Source organism: Lissotriton helveticus, chromosome 4_1 (genome assembly GCF_964261635.1).
Source record: "Lissotriton helveticus chromosome 4_1, aLisHel1.1, whole genome shotgun sequence".
In the NCBI taxonomy this organism is placed as follows: Eukaryota; Metazoa; Chordata; class Amphibia; order Caudata; family Salamandridae; genus Lissotriton; species Lissotriton helveticus.
In genome coordinates this window covers 708,950,883-708,966,892 of record NC_136063.1, presented here as the reverse complement: position 1 = coordinate 708,966,892, position 16,010 = coordinate 708,950,883, and the positions used below count along the sequence as shown (strand labels likewise).

Here is a 16,010-nt window from a genome sequence, read left to right as displayed (position 1 = left end):
AATATATGTAAAAATTAAACGAAACGATTTCAGTACTTTAATTCTGTGGTTCTTAACCTTTTCACTTCTGTGGACCCCCACTTTAACATTAGTAGATTCTGTGGAAACTCATTGGATTGTTATTGGAATTCAACATCCCATACCCTGCCCTATGAGTCATTACTGGAAGCCGAGGACCCCGGCCTGAGCTATATCGATGATTTATAGCACAAAACAATACACGTAAATATAGAAACAAGCTTTTACTAATCAAAATACACAACTGATGACATATTTTATGTTGGAGCTTTTCTAAATTCAATTGAGGCCACCCATCATACATGGTATATCCTGTTTGATACTGTTGCACTGCTTTCACAAATCAATCTGAAGATACCAACTTAATTTTTAGCTTCCATTTTCAAATTCCAACACATTTACGAAAGGTTTTAATATTTTCAATTTTGCTTCCAGATTCCAGTTTATTTAGTTTCCTTGAGTATTTTATCCTGTATTTTAACCTGTACTATATTACAAAAGCATGTTCTAATCTGCATCAGGTTAGAGAAGGATATTGCTCAAAGTATGTTCCAAACTTTAAGCTTTGGGGATTGAGGAAAATGAGCACGGTGCTCGTGCATCCAACACCGACCCCAACGGTGTACCATAATATCTGAAAATCTAATAAGGAGGTGTCATTCAATCCAAATCATAACTGTACAAATGATGTTGTACTCCAAAGATTCTTTACATTTTTTTTATCATATATCCATTCTGGTAATATTGAGGCCCTACTATATCCAAACACCTTTTAACACAAAACCAACCAACACGTGTTTCAAGGTAACCCTCTTTGTCAAGGCTGAAAAAAATGAAATAAAAAACATCTATTACAATACAAAATCAATATTAATAATAAAAGGTTCATGTATATACATATCCAACAATATTCATAAATCATGATATCCTGTCTTCTTAAGGAAAGTTTGATCGAAATATTTATAATATCTTGTTTGGGAGCCTAAATCGAATGGAATTTTTCTTCTGGTATTTCAATTTCCAATAAATTGAGTCGTACAGTTGTTATAATATACACCTCCAGCTATCCGTTGTTACTTGTTGCTGAAGTGTAGGAGCAGGATTCTTTGTGGAAGGGAGGGTTGCAAGCTGGTTCCCTTTACCACTGCATTAATTTAAGGAATAAGGGAGGCCTTGGCATCAAAGAGAACTCCTTAGTTGATTATTTTCAATGCAGTGGTGGGTGGTGCTGGATGGTGACTTGTGTTGGAATAGTGGTTTCTTGGAGCAATAGATTTCGCCTATGGGGATGGCAAAGGGATAACAGTATGGAAGGAGAGATGATAAATGGAGGGATGGGAATGTGCCTAAGGTTGCAGGAGGAAGGATTAGTCATGTTTCCACAGAGATTATGAATTGAAGGTTGGGATTGTTCCTAAGGGTGCAGGAGGAAGGATTAGTCATATTTCCACAGAGATTATGAATTGAAGGTTGGGATTGTGCCTAAGGGTGCAGGAGGAAGGATTAGTCATATTTCCACAGAGATGATGAATTGAAGGTTGGGATTGTGCCTAAGGGGCAGGAGTAGGGTATTGTTCCTATTTCTATGGCGTTTGGATGTAGAGGTTGGGAGCGGCATGTGGGTGTCTGAAGGGATTTATTTTATGCATATCTTTTTGAGAGCTTGCAGAGAGCAAGCCTTCTCTAGAATGTATCATGGTGTCATAGAACACCTGCATTTGAATTACATGAAAGCAAACTAATGACTGAATGACTGCTCAGCAACATTGCTAATTTCGCTTCACAAAAAGCCATCTTTCCAGCATTTTACTGTAAAATCCCAGTAGACATGTTTGAGTTTGTAGAGATGGAGAAACAGCATTCCAATGCTTGACAGCCACAACCGAAGCTCTTCTCGGCCCAAAATGTTGGTACCTTATCCGGGACTGCTGCCTCAAGTTGCAGCATGTGCCTGGAAAAGTAGTGCACAAATGTCCCAGATAAGAGATTCTGTTTTGAGTCATAATTAGCTTAATGGACCAAGCAGATAGTCTTGACCGTAATCATTTGTCTGACAGCCAATGTAGGGATGTAAGTGCCACAGAAATAAAGTTCTCCCTCTTTTGGTTATGAATCAGCTGCCTCATTTTGAACCATTTGTAGTTGTTTTATGAATTTAAGGAGAGTCATGATGAATACCATAGTATGGTATAGGCCCTAAAGAGTGTGGACGAAGGAAGGGGCTTGTTCAGGAGAAGAGGAAATGATGTGCACATGGTGGTAACTGTAATGCAGAATAGAGAACTTAATGGAAAAAGATCACATAAAATATAGGGTGTGGAGCTCTCTTGTTGCTCTTTGTGTAGTGGTCCCCACAAGGGGATGGATGATGAAGCTGCCCTGCTGGCCACCACTGTGAACTTAGTATTCAATTATGAAAAAACAGATTCAATCTCCCTGAAAAAGCGTTAAAATACGTAGCACGTCAATTCAGTTATAATAGTTGTCCTGCATGTGATACCAGAAGGAGAATACTCTGATTGCTTTACTCTGCATCAGATTACTAGAAATTATGTTGATTATTTTACACTTCAATGACTCCTTCAAGTGTTTGACACTGCATTAGGTTTAAAGTTGGTGGTAACTAATATTACTACACTCTTATCCGCGATTACAGGACATTCTGATCATTTACCCTACGCATACAACACAAGGCTGTTGGTATGGTTACTGTACCTCTTACTGTCAAGTCAAGTCAAGTCAAAATGTATGTTTATTATGACCGTAGTCTTTAAACAAAGCAGTGAGCATTACACAATAAGGGGTGTATACAATAAATACCTATACTTATTTTTAAAATGTTATTCTTTAAAAGACAGTTCTATAGTTCATTTTCAAGTACAAATTCCACTTTATAAAACACTAAGCGCCGGTTAAAAGGTTCAATACCTAAAAACATATTATAAAAAGTTTAAAACCTATTCAAGTTCCTAACGTTGTGCAAGTTTTAAAGAAAACAAAAAGGAAAAAAGAGAAGTTCATACAGTACTACATGTTTCCTTGGGCCACCATGCACTCTGGGCCACCTTTAAGAATTTCCCTAGGGCAATCACAATATCAATGAAGGGTATTTCTGTTAGGAGGCTGGCTGCCTGCCTCCTCGTTTTTATTTCATATTTTAAGAAGACCGGGCGCAGCCATAGTTTCCTCTGCTCCAGGAGGAACAGGCAGTCCAATAGAATATGCGGCCAGTCTCCCTTGGTTCTCAACTTACACTTACAACAGCCTTCATGGTCTAGCATTTTGGCTTTTAGCACTTTATTTATTATCCACGGGTTAATCCCAGTTCGACACCTCAGGATCTCTTGCCTGAACCCTCGGTTAGGGAGTCTATCGAGGTAGGGGAACCAATTTTCATTGGACCAGGCTTTCAACATGTGCGTCACTGATTTTTTATTAGTTAGATAGCCTATATCAGTTGCTTTAGAGACTTCCTTCCCCCTTTGCTTCAGCTCCCCTTTAGTACTAAGTATCCGAAGCGATTCTTGGTCCCAATCAATCTCCAAAGCTTTGCAAATTCCTTTCAATTTGTCCCTACAACCTTTTGCCCATTTTAGCTCGCTTCTCAGTATTTCATTGCGACACCAACATGCTACTTTTTGGTTTTCAGGGTCTTCCAATCTCTTCCAAAATCTAATCACAGCCATCTGGGTTTGAATTTTCCAGGATTTTTTTGCTATTTCTAACCTGATGGCTTGTATCATTGAGGATTTAGGAAGGGATAAGAGTCTTTTTAAGCAGTTCCCCTCTAACACGTCCCAGGATCCCTTACCGCTCAAATAAAGGATCTCAGCGCCATATAACATTTGCGAAGGTATCATTGCTTCAAAAGCTCTCAGCATAGGTCGGTGTGACATCTCTCCATATACCCCATTAAATCTTTTTAAGCCACATATGGAAGAGAGTGCCTTAGCTTTTTGGGTATCCAGGTGGGAATTCCAATTTAAAACTCTATCGAACCACAAACCCAGATATCGATATTCATTGACATTTTCTAGTTTGAGATCACCTATATACCATGTAAATTTGCTTATCTTTTTCCCGAAGCATAGGGTTTTGGTTTTATCTAAATTAATTGTTAATAATTTACTGGTACAATATGTATGGAAAGCGTTAAGCTTCCTTTGTAGGCCCCTCTCGGTCTGGTCTATTATCACCAGGTCGTCTGCGTACAACAGGCAGGGTATTTTATTGCCATCCATTTTAGGGCTGGCACTGCCCTCCACCTCAAGTTGTGCCGGAAGGTCAGACAGGAAGATCGAAAAGAGTTGTGGGGCCAGCACACAGCCTTGTCTTAGTCCATTTGCTATGGGTATTTTTAAAGTTAGAGAACCCACCTTATCCTTGATTACTTGGCCCCAGTTTTCCCTGTGGAGTTCTTTTATTATAGTGAGTAGATCCTTAGGGATCTTCAGTCTCTCTAGTATTTCCCATAAACAGGCCCTATCCACCGAATCAAAGGCTGCTCTGAAGTCGACGAAACAGCAGCATAACTTGCCGTTCTGTTCCGTCGACTTCATCGCCATCGCCCATAGAGCAAATCCGTGGTCTATTGTAGAGTGGCCTGCTCTAAAACCACCCTGTTCTGTGGGTATTATTTGAAACTCGTCTACCCAGGCATTCAGCTGTTTCAGCACTATTTTAGAGAACACCTTCTCACCTATATCTAGTAAGTTGATTAGCCGGTAATTTTGTGGCTCCTCTTTGCTCCCTTTCTTGTGAATTGGCCTAATTACGGCCCCCTTCCAAGTTGGTGGCATTACCCCTTCTTTTAGGACTACCTGGAACATCTTGGCTAGAAATCTTGCCCACCATTTAACATCAGATTTCAATATTATCGCAGGGAGATTATCCGGCCCTGCTGCCCGAGTTAGGTTGAGTTCTCTTATTGTGAGCTCAACATTATCTTCCTTGAATTGGTGCAGTAGGACATCCGAGATTTCTTGCCATAGATTAGACTCCACCTCCTTTCTAGGGGTTCTTACCCCGTATAACTCCCTTATATACCCTTCCCATGCAGCCTCACTCACCACACAGTTCATATCTCCGTCTGATGTACCCGCTACAGACTTTACTAGTCTCCAGAATTGCCTTAGGTTTTTATTCTCTATGGCCTCTAATAATTCTGACCAACATTTTTCTTTATATTCCCTTTTTGCATTGGTTACCATTTTCTTAAATTCTTTGTTCAGCTTGACTAACAGGTCCTGTCTCTCTAAAATAAAATTCTTTTTTTGTTTTCTTTGTATTGCACGTATCTCCTTTTTCTTATTTTGGCACACCACAGAGAACCCTTTACATCTAATTGTAGGTTTAGCCATTGTAGAATGATTCCCTTTTAGTTTTATCTTTAAACATTGAACCACCTCTTCTAATTTCCCTATAAACCATTCCAATTTTTTATTCTCACAGTTTTCCGGTGCTATTTTTAATTGCATAGACTTCAATTTTTCCATGTATTCCTCGGTGAGGCGTGTCGTCACCCGTTTGGGATACTCGACCTCCTGTGTGATCACCCTTTCTCTCAGTTGCTCTTTTCCCCCTACTATAGTTATATACAGGAGTTTGTGATCACTCACTTCTTTTTGAACCAACCTAAAGTCCCTGATCAGACCGAAGCTCCAAGCCTGCAGGAATATATAATCGATTGGACAATTCTGTTGCCCTTGAATAAATGTCTTTCCTGCTGGGCAGTCTGTCTCTACTCTCCCATTTACGCAGTGAAAACCCCTACCTCCTAAGGTATGTGCTAAACCAAGATCTTGTTTCGAGATTTCCCCGCTTGGGAACTTGGCCGGATTTATCCCATACACCTCTAACTGTTCCCTATTCCATAAGTCAACTTTCTTTGGGTTCAGTTTGTGGTTAAAATCACCCATTATTAATATTGTCTCTAGGGGAAATTTTTCTAGAGTACTATCTACATCCTCCTTAAAATACTTCATTTCCCTTTCATACTCCTCCCTATTATCCCACTGCATATATACATTCATTAAAATCAATGTTTTATGTTTCTGTTCCACCTTCGTGAGATCAATTCTACATGCTTGTACCCATTTGCATTTTGTATTCAACCTTTCAAAATCTCTCATAACTTTTGTTGATATCAGAGTCAGTAGCCCCCCCGAGGGCCGTCCATACTTTTTCTTTATGGCTGGCTGCTGTATCTGAGCGTATCCATCAAAAGTAGGGGTGTTGTCGCATGACCAGGTCTCTTGCAGGCAGGCAATGTCCACTTTATTTATAGTTTCTTTTATGTACTCACATTTTTGCCCATTGCCTAACCCGTTAATATTCCAAGTTAAGAGACCTATATCTTGCGACCCCCCTCCATCCTATTCAACGTCACTCAGAACCCCTACTTCCTCCATATCCAATGAGTTACTTAAGATGTCTTCTCCCATTGTATTATTATGTAACGACCAGTTACCCCATGAGGAGTCATTCCTTGTGTTGTCTATTATGATGTTCAGGTGGCTTAAATCCTTTTCCGTTTCTCTACAGAGTATCACTTGTCTCTTCTGAAGGCCGGCATGGTGATTTAAAAACTTCTTATCTGTGAATGATTTTATTTCACTCTCTGGGACAATCCTTATTCCCTGTTTAGTTATCTCAGTTGATGCTTTCAGGATTGCCCTTTTCACCAGATCTGAGTGAAGGGTAACTTTTGTTACCTCCTTTCCATACCTATTTTCTACAAATCCAACTTGCTGTAGGTCTTTAGTACCAATCCCTATCAGGCTGCCGCATTTTTCAAACGCGTTTAGAATCAGTGCCCTATTGAGGGGTCTTGTATTTCCTGTCGACTTCACTTTCCTCCCGGCTGGTACTAGATCTAGAAATAACCAACTGTTCTTGTCTCTCTCAGGAGGATTCGTGTTTGTTAGCAACGCCTGGTGATAAGTGATTGATCTCGCTGTTTGCCGCCCGTTCTTTCTCATATTGGGGTCTTCATAAATCTGGGATATTGCTGTCCTTTGTTCCGTACCTCGATCGTCCCGTTGCCTTACTTTCTGTTTGGTCCTACTAGTGGGAGGGGGGTTCTCGATTGCCTCCTTGCCTCTCTGCTTTTTTCTTAGTACTCTCGGGGTCCTTCGGGTCTTTTGGTCTTTTACCTCTACATGCACGGGTCTTCTTGTTTTGAAGGTCGCAGCTGATGCGTTCAAGATTGACTGTATCACCCCCGTCTCTGTTTCCTTCCCTTTACTCTTCACTTCTTGTTTTGGATGCCTGTTTTTTCCAATCCTGGACGTGGCTCCTCGTGTGACATACCCCCCACGCCTCTTTATCAGCATTGGTCTTCTTGATATATATACATTGTCTGCGGGCTCTTCTGCCTTCTTTGCTGATTGTTTTACTGGTTCGTGTTCACTTTCCAAAGATACTCTGCTTTCTTCTTCTAGTATTACCATGTCACTTTTCTCCTTTGACGGGGTTGGGACTATTATCGTTACCTTGTTTGGCATTTTGCTCTTTATTTCTCCTAGTTCTTCTTCTATTCTCTTTAGATGTTGTTTCTGAGCTTTCATCAACCCATTATTTGAGAGGCTCACTTTCAGGATCCCTTGAAGAGCCTTCTGGAGTAACAAGACTATCTCTATTAGCGATGATGTTGGCGTTTCCGAGATCACCGAATCCTGAATTGTATTTCTGACCGGATTTACTGGGTTGCTAGACCTTATGCTCTCTTGATGCATTGGTATTTTTTGCAATTGATAAAGCTGCTGGAATTGATCTGGTGCCCCTCCCCAGATTACGCTTTGGTTCCGATCTTCATTTCCCCTTTGATCATCGTTTCCTGGGGACAGCTGTGAGAACAATTTGGGAGATGATGATAATCTAGGCGCCGAGATTTGGTGATTTTGACTTTGGAGAGTCAGATTTATCGTATTACGGTTCTCTCCCTCCTCTTTGCTGCCCGGGCTGACTTCTTCATGGGTTCCTCCCTTTTCTAACCGACTTAGACTTTTGTCCGCCTTTTCTGGGTTTTCATCCATTTCTCCGCCAATTTCCACTATTTCTTCATCTATTTCCGATGTTATCGCTGGATTCAATGATTTATAGTGTTTACCCACAAACTCCTTTATGGACTTTGTAGCTCCCATGTTCTCTTTCTGTTTGCTAGACGTTTGATTGCCCCCTCTTTTTGCCTTCTGTACATTCTTCGCTGCTTTTTTAACTTTCCTTTTCTTTCTTTTACCCTTACTATTATCCAAGGATGACACATGACTTTCTTGGCTCTCTTCCGGCGATTTTGAGCCCTCCATTAATTTACTCCTCCCTTGATCGTCCCCTGTATGTAGATTTGTCCCTTTCTTGGGAGCCATTTTCAGGGTGCAAGCACTGTTGTCCTAATGTAGGTGTAACAACAATGTTTTACTTAATACAATTACAATTACAATTAACCACTTACCTCTGTTCTGCCTTGATGCCTTAATGCCTTCCGCCTGCTATCCTTCCGTTTTGAATGCCACAGTTGCCCTTTCAACCGTGTTTTAGGTGGGTCGCCTGCTTCACAGTAGATTCACAGTAGATCACAGTAAATCCTAGCCTCCTTTGGGCTTGTATTTTATTTTACTATGCCCTTCCTTGGTGCCATTAAGTGCCTCTCTTGCAAATTGGGGGCAACTATTTCCCTATTTCCCCTGCAGACTCAGCTGGTTGCTATTCCAACTATATGTCCAAGTCTGTCTTGGGGTTAATTGGGTCTGAGTTATGCTGGTTCGGGGTCAATGCTGCCTTAAGTGTTTGCTGGCGATGAATATTCGAATGTTTGCAGAAGGGGTGGACCTCTGCAGCCGCTTTTACACAGGTGCCCCTTTCATGTGAGCCTTTCGTGACTCTTGGCGGCTCTCCGGCTTGTGCCTCAACCTCCCCTGCGGGCCCCGCTGTAATCCCAGGCGGGGCGGGGGGGACGGGGTTTGCGGCAGTCCGCAGTCGGCAGTCCGCTTCTTTGCCTTTCCTTGCTTCCCGTTACCCGCTTACCGCAAATATATACAGCGGTCCTCCAGTCCTCCGGCGATTGTCCTGCCCTGGTTTATATCTTTAACGCGGCACTTTCTCCGTGGCTCTCCGCTTGTCTCAGCACTGCTCGGCACGGCTCGGCTCCTGCTTCCTATCGATCTGCTCGGTCTTCGCACTCAATCTGGCGTGGGCGTGGCGTGGCGTGGCTCAGGCAAGGCAAGGCTAGGCGAACAGAGAACTGCCTAAGGTTGCAGGAGGAAGGATTAGTCATGTTTCCACAGAGATTATGAATTGAAGGTTGGGATTGTTCCTAAGGGTGCAGGAGGAAGGATTAGTCATATTTCCACAGAGATTATGAATTGAAGGTTGGGATTGTGCCTAAGGGTGCAGGAGGAAGGATTAGTCATATTTCCACAGAGATGATGAATTGAAGGTTGGGATTGTGCCTAAGGGGCAGGAGTAGGGTATTGTTCCTATTTCTATGGCGTTTGGATGTAGAGGTTGGGAGCGGCATGTGGGTGTCTGAAGGGATTTATTTTATGCATATCTTTTTGAGAGCTTGCAGAGAGCAAGCCTTCTCTAGAATGTATCATGGTGTCATAGAACACCTGCATTTGAATTACATGAAAGCAAACTAATGACTGAATGACTGCTCAGCAACATTGCTAATTTCGCTTCACAAAAAGCCATCTTTCCAGCATTTTACTGTAAAATCCCAGTAGACATGTTTGAGTTTGTAGAGATGGAGAAACAGCATTCCAATGCTTGACAGCCACAACCGAAGCTCTTCTCGGCCCAAAATGTTGGTACCTTATCCGGGACTGCTGCCTCAAGTTGCAGCATGTGCCTGGAAAAGTAGTGCACAAATGTCCCAGATAAGAGATTCTGTTTTGAGTCATAATTAGCTTAATGGACCAAGCAGATAGTCTTGACCGTAATCATTTGTCTGACAGCCAATGTAGGGATGTAAGTGCCACAGAAATAAAGTTCTCCCTCTTTTGGTTATGAATCAGCTGCCTCATTTTGAACCATTTGTAGTTGTTTTATGAATTTAAGGAGAGTCATGATGAATACCATAGTATGGTATAGGCCCTAAAGAGTGTGGACGAAGGAAGGGGCTTGTTCAGGAGAAGAGGAAATGATGTGCACATGGTGGTAACTGTAATGCAGAATAGAGAACTTAATGGAAAAAGATCACATAAAATATAGGGTGTGGAGCTCTCTTGTTGCTCTTTGTGTAGTGGTCCCCACAAGGGGATGGATGATGAAGCTGCCCTGCTGGCCACCACTGTGAACTTCGTATTCAATTATGAAAAAACAGATTCAATCTCCCTGAAAAAGCGTTAAAATACGTAGCACGTCAATTCAGTTATAATAGTTGTCCTGCATGTGATACCAGAAGGAGAATACTCTGATTGCTTTACTCTGCATCAGATTACTAGAAATTATGTTGATTATTTTACACTTCAATGACTCCTTCAAGTGTTTGACACTGCATTAGGTTTAAAGTTGGTGGTAACTAATATTACTACACTCTTATCCGCGATTACAGGACATTCTGATCATTTACCCTACGCATACAACACAAGGCTGTTGGTATGGTTACTGTACCTCTTACTGGGTTACAGAAGATTACTTGTATTCTTTTAGCTGGTTTACCCAGCACTGGCTCGCACAATGTAATTACTCGCTTTCCTTTAGTCTGCATTTATGGAAAAGTAGTAACCCAATTACATTGTCTACTGTATTACCGAAGGAGATTCGGATCGACTTTCTCTGCATTTGATGGCAATTCCTGCAGTTATTTTACAAATTCTGTATTACAGATGATTACTGGATTACTTTACTCAGTACTCGATTACTCAGCGATATTACTGATTATGCTACATAGTTTTATTTAAAAAAGACTATTGCAATTACTACAGCCTGAGTTAGGTGACTGAAAGTTCAGTAACACACAGCACAGGTACAGCAGTGTGACCATCTTTTTATACGTATAGTGACATAATTCTGCACAGTTTCGATCAGTTAGGGCACTGGCAACCACTCTGCAATCTACACACACACATACACACTTGCCGAAACCATGGCAGCTTCCCAACCATTGGCAGAAGAAGAACAAGCCCCTCCCACACACCGCAGACAGCAGCAGAGGAGTTCTCCCTCATACAAAGCACGGGTTCAGCACAGGCAACGGTTTGGCAAAATCCCCCTATGCACTTGGGGCAGAGAAAACAATCCTGCAGAGAACAGATTTTTTCTTCTAGCTCTGCGCAATTAGTAAGCTACAAGGCAGAAAATGATAACTAACTTTCCATACAGCTTGAAACCACAAAGATACGAAGACAGACAGTCAGACCAAAATAATAACACAGACAGTGTGACAGGCTCCAGGTCTGTTTTTCACTTATTTGATTTGTCTGTCTGTGCATACCTTTCAAACAATTTGTTTAATTACATTTACCAATGTTTATAGAAATAATGAAACCTTTAACCTTTTGTCCCCATTTGCCCGCAAGAAAGTTGCATTATCTTAGAAGGTGAAGGGCGACTGTGTCAGTATTTATTGAAAGTAACTACTTTAAGGTGGGTGTTTAATTAATTAACCTGCTTTCATGTGTGATGCGTGTGTCCTTTTAACATCCCTCGGCAATGCAGCGTGATGGTCTTTTTGAATGTTGAGGTGCAATATGCACAGCATCCTCTGCCACCATGCCCCCGTGCTTGTAATACCACTGCAGTCATTTTCCCTTGTGCAACACTACACAAAATATGACAAGCATTGGCCACGCTATCAGGGTTGGCTTGCAATTTGAGGCCTGATTAAAATATTTTAAAAAGCATGCAGGAGTTATAAAAAAAAAAAAAAAAACCTGCGATTGATTTCTGTACATGACGCATCTCAAGATATAAAAAATGTGATGTGCCATCACAAATTGTACTTTTGATACGTAAAAAAGTCTCTCATGTATCCCAATGCTACCACTCCATAGGAATCGGAGTGTTACACCAAACAACAGCCAATAGCATGAGGTAAGATGGTATTTTTTCTCTGGAGACCACTTCATGTATATATTAAAAAACGAGTAACGATAGGTTCTGAAGACCGCTACACTGACAAGCTAGACCTAAAAAGGGACCCCTGTCTTTCAGCACATTTACATATCCAGGAATTCAAGTTGCTTTGACACACTGTAATGAACAAGGTCGTTAGTGTGGCCCATTCCCATAGGATCTTGCATGGAACTGGGAAACCTTTTCATGCAGACACTACTGATTGCAATTCTGCATGCGGTATTAGATTAACTCTGAAGTGGGAAAGGTCTGATGATGGCTCATATTGTTCCATGTTTTCTTCCTTAGGGTTGACTCCTAAACGGAGAGGTCCTCGGGTTGACTGTTCTGATAATAGGCCCAGGTTGTGTCCCAGGGTAGAAGGTCAGAACAGATGATTGGTAGGGTGGGCGCGCCAAGAGGGGACTGTTGTATTGGCAGGTCGCTTGTTATGATGCCGGTTGTAGGAGGTCCCAATTCGTTACATCTATTACGAAGCAGGGGCCGTAGGAGCCAGGCCCCTCTGTGTGTCTATAGTGCGATGACCCTAGAGGTGACTGCTCTTGTAGTACGGCTCCAGTAGCGAGTGATGCACTGCAAAGTTCTCTCGGGAGAACCACTAAGGTGGAAGTCGAAGGAAGCACTGCTTTAAATGGGCCGGTACTGTCCGGTATAAGGCACCTGCATGTCTTTATTCTGAGAGGGTGAGCGCCTGCACTTCAGCCCTGCAGCACAGGTGCAATACCTTCCATTGGAGAGTGGCGGCACTAACCAGAAGATTTGCTGGCCCTCTTGTATTGCATAGCTGCTTTTCAGTTTATTCATTTCAAACATTAAATCGAAGAATCTCACAGAGCAGGTAGACGTGTCCTGAGTCACCGGAAGGCTGCGGAAGGATTGGGGAAACCATGCAGCTGGTGGTGCACGTGGGAGCACGAGAAACGCGCCCCGCTTCCCATGGGTCGTCGCCCGGGGACGTGTATGTATGATCCCCTAGACACTGGCCTGTGCATTTATTGGACATGTCTTCACTTGTAACTCCCCGTTGCTCGAATCCCTAGCTCAGTACCCACATAAATACCCGTTGTGTAATCACATAATTTCGGGTATGCCCTGGGATTGCTTTCCTGCGGCCGCCGCAGTCTCGTGCCTCGCAGTTGAGAGTGCAGGCTGTCCATTTGCGTTTTTAGAGCAGGGTAAAAAGGTCGTTCCTTTTATAGCTCCTCGCCTCCTCGCGACGGAGTCTGCGTGAGTGCGTGTCCTGCAGGCCGCTCCTCAGCTGCACCTGAGTGTCCGCAGCTCCGCGTGCCGCCAGCGCGTGCGAAGTGGCGACAGGAAACAGAAGGCTCGCGCCACACGCAGTTGATCATCATTTAAACTAGCCCTGGGCTTCTTATTTTCATCTCCCCATAAGCTCCGAATCCTTGTTGCTGCGCAGACAGAGAGCAGGAAAGATATGAAAGAGGCGCGGTTTATGAAGTGCCTGCACCCTGAAGCCACGCGTGCTCCCTGTGGAGCGGCCTGCTGTCAGAAGCGGAAATGAAGCAAAGCTCTCGCCTCTGTTTGCAAACACTGCAGACGGAAGTCACGCGCCGGGTCTCTTTGAGTTCCCTGCACGTGCCCGGGGCCCGCGCTACGGCTGCCAACCTTTCCCCTCTGTAGAGTTGGAGGTGGAGGGCCCTGGGCCCGCATGTTAGGCGCAGCAATGACCTGACACAGACACCAGATGAGGGTAGTGGGAATGGCCCTAAGCACGTGCGCTCGGCCCCTTTTATTGCCAGCGTCATGTGACACCATGACGTCTGTGGTGGGTGGGTGTAAAGTGTAATACATACACTTGAACACTAGAACGTGTCCATGCTAGGACACTACATCCCTCCCATTTTTTAATTGCAAAGACCCACATTCAGAAATCAACCTGTGGGGAAAATAACATGTATCAGGATGCAGTAAAGTGTTCAGCTTCCGCAGTGTCTTTCAATCCGCCGCTGCTTGGAATCACAGATGGTGTTCACCCTGTTGCGGGTAACATCAGTTCACAGTGGCACCGGTTTGTGGTGCTCGATGGAAACAGTCTGTTGATGACTCTGCGACCAAATTGTCCTCACAGTCCTTCTTTCGCTCACTTCCACGGCGATGGGTGCAGTTAGAGTTCTGGTGGTTCGCCGGGGAATGATGCACGATTTCCGGCCTTGGCCTTAGCTTTATTTGTAGTCTGTGTCCTACTTGGCAAAAGGCAGATCCGTTGCAAGGCATCCCTCTCACTAGGATGACCCCTCTCGTCGGTGTTCCCCTGCCACGGGATATCCTTGAGGTCCTCTTCTCGGATTCGCGCTGGGCTGGATGTGTCCACATCAGTTGTTCCTGCGCCGCCGTCAGTGGGGGTATGGAAGAGACGATGTGTCTCACCTCAGATTCCGCAGCCTCGTCCCAAGGTAGCTGTTGGTTTCTGTCTTTGCTTGCGATGTCTTCGCCCTCCCCGGACCTTTCGGATGGGCGTCGGAGGACCGTCTCTCGTCGCGGGGACTGCGTCCCGGAGGCCTCTGCCCCTGGGTCACCACGGCTGGCATGTGTCCAGTGTCCGTGGGACCCCAAAGGTGGATGTCACTAACGGTCTCGCTTGCTCCTCTCCGCAGATCCTGGGTGTGCGGAAACATCGTCTGTCAGCTGGTCTTCTTTGCCACTGGTGTTCTTCCGGCCTCGTGTTCCTCTCACTGTTGTCCTGGCACTTGTCACCTTACTTCTCTTCGGGAGTGAGCGGTCTTCGTCTTCCTGCACTCCTCTCTGTCTTTCCTTAGTTGTTTCTCTGTGAGGACGTTGCTTCGCACTGACTTCTCCTTCTACTCTTAATTGTGGCAACAGGCCACATGGATATGCTTCCTTCCTTTTCACGGTGGCAAACGTGCCACTCAGATCTCTCCTTTTCATCCTTCCTTTTCACGGTGGCAAACGTGCCACTCAGATCTCTCCTTTTCATCCTTCCTTTTCACGGTGGCAAACGTGCCACTCAGATCTCTCCTTTTCTTCCTTCTGCATCGCGACATCACTTGGACCAAACTTGTGTCTTCTCTTCTGACCTGGGTCCTCCATGCAGTGCGCGCACCCTGCATGGGTACCCCTGGTCTTGTCCTCGTCGGGGACACTTTCTCCTTCTTCCTCAGCAGCCAGAGTTGGTGTCGCGAACCTTCTTTTCTTGATGCTTTCTTTTCTTGATGGTTGTTGGTGACGTTCGGGGGTCCATGTTTGTGGACCTGTTCATGGTTGAACGTCCTGGACCGGTTGGTGATCCACTTCTGCCGATGCCTGGCAGGTTGCTTTCGGTCGTCCTGTCGGACTTTACGCTACAACAGTTCCTGGGGGACCCGTTGTGGGTCAGCACTTGATGGGCGATCATTCTGGGGATCAGCTCCTGGGAGGCGCCATGGATCTGTCGCGGGTCGGCACTTGATGGGCGATCGCTCGCGAAGATTGTTCTGCGCGATGGCGCTGCATGCATTCTTCTTTCTGCTTGTGGTGGCTGTGCGTCGCCACGGGGCGCGTTGTTTGCGCACTTACTGTTCAGGGTTCTGGGACGCCTGCGGCGTGACGTTGGGTACTTGCTGCTTTGGCTGTCGTCGGGTACTTGATGCTTTGGACCGTTGACGGGAGTAGTTGATGATGCGGTGAGCGCCTGTGGCCACAAGGCGTCGCTGCTCTCTCCGTCCTTTGATCGCGGCAGTCGTTTCCCTGGACATTCTTTTAGTGCTTGGCAGCCGTTTCCTCCAGACGTCAGTGCTTGGATGCTTTGTGAGGCATTGGTGCCTTTTCCCACGTCGCGTTGGAACTGGCAGTCGCCGACTCCTTGCTGGTGTGTGTGGGTGTCGCTGGCGCTGTTGCGCAGTTACTTGCTGAGTGAGAGGTTGGATGCTTTCTTGCTGCGGGAGTTTCGACGCTTT

General features: G+C 44.5%; 1 protein-coding gene across 4 annotated transcripts in view; it reads left to right on the top strand.

The window, feature by feature from the left end:
• The window catches only part of MAPRE2 (microtubule associated protein RP/EB family member 2), a 1,024,543-nt gene that overhangs the window by 725,343 nt on the left and 283,190 nt on the right, over positions 1-16,010 (top strand). The window lies entirely within an intron of this gene.